The sequence below is a fragment of the Siphateles boraxobius genome, unplaced genomic scaffold, assembly GCF_051911475.1.
Source record: "Siphateles boraxobius isolate OS27281-9 unplaced genomic scaffold, OSU_SipBor_1 315, whole genome shotgun sequence".
Lineage (NCBI taxonomy): Eukaryota > Metazoa > Chordata > Actinopteri > Cypriniformes > Leuciscidae > Siphateles > Siphateles boraxobius.
The window spans coordinates 132,501-140,000 of record NW_027508937.1 but is presented as its reverse complement, the minus strand read 5'-3'; the positions used below and the strand labels follow the sequence as shown (position 1 = coordinate 140,000).

The following is a 7,500-nucleotide window of genomic DNA, read 5'->3' as shown; positions in this document are numbered from 1 at the left end:
TTTTAAACTAAGAAGAACTTTTGAAAAAACTCAAACTCTTTCATGCTCTCTGAAGAATCTCAGAGACTTTTAAAGGCTTTCTGCAGAAGCTCAGTGAGTCTTTTTTTTAAACTAAGAAGAACTTTTGAAAAAACTCAAACTCTTTCATGCTCTCTGAAGAATCTCAGAGACTTTTAAAGGCTTTCTGAAGAAGCTCAGTGAGTCTTTTTTTTAAAGTAAGAAGAACTTTTGAAAAAACTCAAACTCTTTCATGCTCTCTGAAGAATCTCAGAGACTTTTAAAGGCTTTCTGAAGAAGCTCAGGGACTCTTTTTTTTTTTTTAAATCAAAAAAGCTTACAGCACCTGGTATTCCCAGGCGGTCTCCCATCCAAGTACTAACCAGGCCCGACCCTGCTTAGCTTCCGAGATCAGACGAGATCGGGCGTGACCAAGGTGGTATGGCCGTAAGCGAAAACTGCTGCCAAAATTGGGCAATTTAAAAGGTTAGACCATTAATGAAGAAAACTAAGAAGAACTTTTGAAAAAACTCAAACTCTTTCATGCTCTCTGAAGAATCTCAGAGACTTTTAAAGGCTTTCTGAAGAAGCTCAGTGAGTCTTTTTTTTAAAGTAAGAAGAACTTTTGAAAAAACTCAAACTCTTTCATGCTCTCTGAAGAATCTCAGAGACTTTTAAAGGCTTTCTGAAGAAGCTCAGTGAGTCTTTTTTTAAACTAAGAAGAACTTTTGAAAAAACTCAAACTCTTTCATGCTCTCTGAAGAATCTCAGAGACTTTTAAAGGCTTTCTGAAGAAGCTCAGTGAGTCTTTTTTTTAAAGTAAGAAGAACTTTTGAAAAAACTCAAACTCTTTCATGCTCTCTGAAGAATCTCAGAGACTTTTAAAGGCTTTCTGAAGAAGCTCAGGGACTCTTTTTTTTTTTTTTTTTTTAAATCAAAAAAGCTTACAGCACCTGGTATTCCCAGGCGGTCTCCCATCCAAGTACTAACCAGGCCCGACCCTGCTTAGCTTCCGAGATCAGACGAGATCGGGCGTGACCAAGGTGGTATGGCCGTAAGCGAAAACTGCTGCCAAAATTGGGCAATTTAAAAGGTTAGACCATTAATGAAGAAAACTAAGAAGAACTTTTGAAAAAACTCAAACTCTTTCATGCTCTCTGAAGAATCTCAGAGACTTTTAAAGGCTTTCTGAAGAAGCTCAGTGAGTCTTTTTTTTAAAGTAAGAAGAACTTTTGAAAAAACTCAAACTCTTTCATGCTCTCTGAAGAATCTCAGAGACTTTTAAAGGCTTTCTGAAGAAGCTCAGGGACTCTTTTTTTTTTTTTTTTTTTTTAAATCAAAAAAGCTTACAGCACCTGGTATTCCCAGGCGGTCTCCCATCCAAGTACTAACCAGGCCCGACCCTGCTTAGCTTCCGAGATCAGACGAGATCGGGCGTGACCAAGGTGGTATGGCCGTAAGCGAAAACTGCTGCCAAAATTGGGCAATTTAAAAGGTTAGACCATTAATGAAGAAAACTAAGAAGAACTTTTGAAAAAACTCAAACTCTTTCATGCTCTCTGAAGAATCTCAGAGACTTTTAAAGGCTTTCTGAAGAAGCTCAGTGAGTCTTTTTTTTAAAGTAAGAAGAACTTTTGAAAAAACTCAGACTCTTTCATGCTCTCTGAAGAATCTCAGAGACTTTTAAAGGCTTTCTGAAGAAGCTCAGTGAGTCTTTTTTTTAAAGTAAGAAGAAATTTTGAAAAAACTCAAACTCTTTCATGCTCTCTGAAGAATCTCAGAGACTTTTAAAGGCTTTCTGCAGAAGCTCAGTGAGTCTTTTTTTTTAAACTAAGAAGAACTTTTGAAAAAACTCAAACTCTTTCATGCTCTCTGAAGAATCTCAGAGACTTTTAAAGGCTTTCTGCAGAAGCTCAGTGAGTCTTTTTTTTAAACTAAGAAGAACTTTTGAAAAAACTCAAACTCTTTCATGCTCTCTGAAGAATCTCAGAGACTTTTAAAGGCTTTCTGAAGAAGCTCAGTGAGTCTTTTTTTTAAAGTAAGAAGAACTTTTGAAAAAACTCAAACTCTTTCATGCTCTCTGAAGAATCTCAGAGACTTTTAAAGGCTTTCTGAAGAAGCTCAGGGACTCTTTTTTTTTTTTTTTTTTTAAATCAAAAAAGCTTACAGCACCTGGTATTCCCAGGCGGTCTCCCATCCAAGTACTAACCAGGCCCGACCCTGCTTAGCTTCCGAGATCAGACGAGATCGGGCGTGACCAAGGTGGTATGGCCGTAAGCGAAAACTGCTGCCAAAATTGGGCAATTTAAAAGGTTAGACCATTAATGAAGAAAACTAAGAAGAACTTTTGAAAAAACTCAAACTCTTTCATGCTCTCTGAAGAATCTCAGAGACTTTTAAAGGCTTTCTGAAGAAGCTCAGTGAGTCTTTTTTTTAAAGTAAGAAGAACTTTTGAAAAAACTCAAACTCTTTCATGCTCTCTGAAGAATCTCAGAGACTTTTAAAGGCTTTCTGAAGAAGCTCAGGGACTCTTTTTTTTTTTTAAATCAAAAAAGCTTACAGCACCTGGTATTCCCAGGCGGTCTCCCATCCAAGTACTAACCAGGCCCGACCCTGCTTAGCTTCCGAGATCAGACGAGATCGGGCGTGACCAAGGTGGTATGGCCGTAAGCGAAAACTGCTGCCAAAATTGGGCAATTTAAAAGGTTAGACCATTAATGAAGAAAACTAAGAAGAACTTTTGAAAAAACTCAAACTCTTTCATGCTCTCTGAAGAATCTCAGAGACTTTTAAAGGCTTTCTGAAGAAGCTCAGTGAGTCTTTTTTTTTAAACTAAGAAGAACTTTTGAAAAAACTCAAACTCTTTCATGCTCTCTGAAGAATCTCAGAGACTTTTAAAGGCTTTCTGCAGAAGCTCAGTGAGTCTTTTTTTTTAAACTAAGAAGAACTTTTGAAAAAACTCAAACTCTTTCATGCTCTCTGAAGAATCTCAGAGACTTTTAAAGGCTTTCTGAAGAAGCTCAGTGAGTCTTTTTTTTAAAGTAAGAAGAACTTTTGAAAAAACTCAAACTCTTTCATGCTCTCTGAAGAATCTCAGAGACTTTTAAAGGCTTTCTGAAGAAGCTCAGGGACTCTTTTTTTTTTTTTTTTTTTTTTAAATCAAAAAAGCTTACAGCACCTGGTATTCCCAGGCGGTCTCCCATCCAAGTACTAACCAGGCCCGACCCTGCTTAGCTTCCGAGATCAGACGAGATCGGGCGTGACCTTTTTTTTTTTTTTTTTTTATTATCAAAAAGTAACAAAAATTTTTTACATAACAATTATGAAATTATGATTCCAATCATTATAACCCCAACACTAATTCATCTCACATATCAATGAATCATACAGGGAAAAAACATAACTTAATTTTCTTCAATCTTCATCCACCAGAATATTCCAAATAAAATGTTGAACCATTATTCAAGCTCATTGTCTCTTTTCAAAAACATAAACTTAACCCTTTATTTATATCTATACTTATAAGCCCACATTCTTCATCCACAAATGCCTTTTCAAATTCCTCTTTGCTCAAATATTGCCACATTAGATACACATTCTTTCTTACAACAGTTTTAAACATCTCAATTACATCCACTTTCTTCCCTTCAAAATATGCCAAGTTCCTTCTCACCCATATTGCATATCTTGCATGACTTAACATAAAATTCCAGAAATTAACCCTCTTGTCTTTGTGATTCATACATTCACCGAATAAAAACAGTTTTTTCCATTCATTCCCTGTTACATCTTTTCCCATTCCATCCTTGACCATCTTTTTCAATTTTTCATGGAACACTTGAAGCTCTTTACATTCAAAGAATATATGCATCAGGGTCTCTGGCTCTGTCCCACATAAATCACATTCCCTTTTCACATTTTTGTTTATTTGATGGATTACCACCTTTGTGTATATCCTATTATGTCTGAGCTTAAAGTCCAGGTTCTCACAATCCAGTCCATTATATTTCACCCTTAAGTTCTTCCAAATTGTCTTCACATTCAAATCTGGAAATAGTTTTGTCCATACAGCTTCTGATGCAGGCATTTTGATTTCCTTTTTCAGCAACATCTTATATATCATTTTCACATTTATCTCAGACAAATACTTCTTATTATTATTTTCCATAATGTACATTTCTGGAATTCCCCAATTTCCCACTTTAACAGTCTCTCTCTCTATCCTTTCCACCCAGCTCTTAGGCAGGCTTATTTTAATATTTTCACACTCACGGTCCACTTTTGCTTGTTCAATCTCATCATCCCATCCCACCACACAGTCATATATTGCCCTATTTGGTAAGAACCCCTTCACATATTCATATGCCATATCTTTTACTTTTCTAATACCCGCTCTCATGAACAATCTATTGTAAAGCATTTTCCCTCCTAACCTTACTTTTGGATTCAAGAAAATTGGCTGATGATGCACTTGATTTATATTCTCACATTCATATCCCACATTCACTACAAACTCAGACCATGCACTAAAGACTTCCTGATAAAATAATGGCACCTTTTCAATCATTGGTTTTTTTAAGGCCATGAACAATCCTTCCTCACCACATCCTGCACTTTTATCTAAGTAATTTCTCATATAACCCTTCCATCCATACTCTACTTTATCATATAGATATTTTTTTATCGCTTTCACTCTTATTGCCTTTCTTTTAACTTCTAAATCAATCAACTTCAAGCCTCCCTCCTTATAATCCGCTATTAGAGTTTTTGCTGATATTCTAACTCCTTTACCTCCCCACAAAAAAATATTCACTGTCTCTTTAATTCCATTCAACACCCAATTTGGTAGGTCTATTACCCCCATCACATAGTTACATTTTGTAAGCAATAATGAATTAGCTACTACTACTTTGCCTCTTAATCTTAACTCCCTTAGTCTCCAAAATTGTAAAACTTGTTTAATTTTATTTAATATTCCTGTCCACGTAGCATCTCTAGCTTCTTTTACATTTACTCCTATGTTTACACCTAGAATCTTCAAATACTCTGTAGTTATTTTAAAGGGAGTGTCTGACCCTTTTATATCCACACCTCCTATACTCATTATTTCGGATTTATCTACATTTATTTTTGCACCTGACGCTTTTCCGTATGTTCCCATATGTTCCCTTATTCTATTTATACTCTCTATGTCCTTAACTGTAAATGTGGTATCATCTGCATACTGATGAATAATGCTGACTCCCCCATATGGTATTTGAATTCCTCTTATTTCTTTATCTCCTTTAATCAGTGTTGCCAAAGGCTCTGCTGTTATTGAGTATAGCAATGGCGACAATGGACATCCTTGCCTAACTGACCTCTCTAAAGGAAAAGGGTCAGTTAACACCCCATTAATTTTCACACAACTCTTAGCATTATCATATACTAACTTTATCCACCTTAGAATCCTCTCCCCAAATCCAAATCTTCTCATTGTTTGCTCCATGAAGCTGTGCTCTACCCTATCAAACGCCTTATTTAAATCCATCGATAAAATCAAACCGCCCTCTCCATCCTTTCCCATGCTTTCTACTACATCCCTTATTGTACTAATTGTGTCTGTGATATCTCTTCCCATTATGCTGTATGCTTGATTTGGTGATATTATTGTCCCTACTACCTTTTTTATTCTATTAGCTAATACTTTTGTTAAAATTTTATAGTCTGTGTTTAAAAGACTCAATGGTCTATAATTTTCCAACTTAAGTGGACTCCCCTTATTTTTGTACAAGATGGTGATTACTCCTAAACCCATTGATTGTGGCATTTCCCCTCTCTCTTCCATACTCTTATAGAGCTTCCACAATATTGGTGCTATAATATCAACAAAAGTCTTATAAAATTCATGTATTAGACCGTCTGCACCTGGGCTTTTATTCGGTTTTGTTTGCTCTATTGCTTCTTTTATTTCTTCAATCCTTATATCTCTTTCACACATACTTTTATCCTCTTCATTTAACCTAGCACTTACAGTATTTAAAACCTCATCCACACAGTCCTGTTTTACACCTTCTTTCTTAAATAATTCTCTATAAAACGACTCTACTACTCTTATTATCTCCACATAATCAGTTACTTTTATCCCTTTTTCATTTTCCAACTCAAAAATATGATTTTTCCTCTGCTTTTTTTTCTCTAAGTTCAGAAAGAACTTTGTACTCCTTTCTCCCTCTAAAGCATACTGTGCCCTACTCCTTACTATTGCACCCTTACTTTTTTCTTTTTCATATTCCTCCATCTCTGCTTTTATCTTCAAAAAACATTCTTTTCCGTGCTTAGGATCCCTATCTATTTTCTCTGCTTCCTTCTTTAATGCATTTTCCATTGCTTCTACTTTACTCCTCCTCATGAAATCCCTTTGTTTTGAATATCTAACACTTCTTTTTTTTATTTTTGCTTTCATTATTTCCCACCATTCACACACATTTTCATTAAACAATGGGTTTGCCATTTCATACCTTATACATTTGCTGATATTTTCTTTATATGCCTTTTCCTTTAGCAGAGATGCATTCAAACACCACACTCCCCCACCTCTCTCTTCCGTATTTACACCGAACTTAACTGTCATAGCAGCATGGTCACTTATTCCTATAAACTTATATTTCACATTTTTCACGTATCCTAACATTTCCCTTTTAATTAAACATAAATCTATTCGGCTTTGCTTCAAACTCCCCATCACCATTTGCCTTCTAGAAAACTCTCTTTTATAAGGATTTTCCTCTCTCCAAGCATCAACTATATCCTCGCTCATCATCCATTCATTTAAATATTTCCTAGACACATCTGATTTAAAATTTGCACTACTTGATGCATCTAGTCTTGTGCACCAAACATTGAAGTCTCCCATTACTATAAATTTCCCTTTACATAACGGCTTAATTTCTTTGAAGACTTCTTTTCTTTCAGTTTCTACATTAGGCGCGTAAACATTTATCAACCTAAGTAGCTCATTGTGAAACATAAAATCTATTACTAACAATCTTCCTTTACCATCTTTATAAATTTGTTGTACATTATACACTCTATCCCTCTTTATCAAAATCGCCACACCACAAGCTTTTTGATTTCCATGGTTTACAAAAATGTCATCTTCCCACTCTTTTTTTATATTTCCCATTATTTCTTCCGACCAATGCGTCTCTTGTAAACATATTATGTCTACTTTAAGCACTCCCTTCACCTTCTCAAACTTGTTTACATCTCTTAGTCCATTGGCGTTCAAGCATGCAATATTCATAACGCCACACATAATATATATTATAGTTTTAAGGAATCTCAAACTCATTTCAGTAAATCCAATTCCTTACTTTTTTGCAGTATGCTCCTCCTTCCCATTTTTCTTTCTTTTCTTCTTTATGCTCTTTTCCTCACTTGTGTCCATTTCCTCCTCCACGTTTAATGCTGGGTTCTCTGACATCTCCTTTTCTCCCCTCCCTCCTTCATCCTTCTCCTTCA

At 35.6% G+C, this 7,500-nt stretch overlaps 5 non-coding genes across 5 annotated transcripts; all 5 read right to left on the bottom strand.

Annotated features, from left to right (window-relative positions):
- Nucleotides 1–331: 331 nt before the first annotated feature.
- LOC143699335 (5S ribosomal RNA) lies at nt 332–450 on the bottom strand. Its single transcript, XR_013188260.1, has one exon. It is a non-coding gene; the product is annotated as a 5S ribosomal RNA (ribosomal RNA).
- Nucleotides 451–938: 488 nt separating this feature from the next.
- Nucleotides 939–1,057, bottom strand: LOC143699334 (5S ribosomal RNA). Its single transcript, XR_013188259.1, has one exon. It is a non-coding gene; the product is annotated as a 5S ribosomal RNA (ribosomal RNA).
- Nucleotides 1,058–1,340: 283 nt separating this feature from the next.
- On the bottom strand, nt 1,341–1,459 carry LOC143699333 (5S ribosomal RNA). Its single transcript, XR_013188258.1, has one exon. It is a non-coding gene; the product is annotated as a 5S ribosomal RNA (ribosomal RNA).
- A 698-nt stretch (nt 1,460–2,157) lies between these two features.
- LOC143699331 (5S ribosomal RNA) lies at nt 2,158–2,276 on the bottom strand. The gene has a single exon (XR_013188255.1). It is a non-coding gene; the product is annotated as a 5S ribosomal RNA (ribosomal RNA).
- A 274-nt stretch (nt 2,277–2,550) lies between these two features.
- LOC143699330 (5S ribosomal RNA) lies at nt 2,551–2,669 on the bottom strand. Its single transcript, XR_013188254.1, has one exon. It is a non-coding gene; the product is annotated as a 5S ribosomal RNA (ribosomal RNA).
- Nucleotides 2,670–7,500: the final 4,831 nt, after the last annotated feature.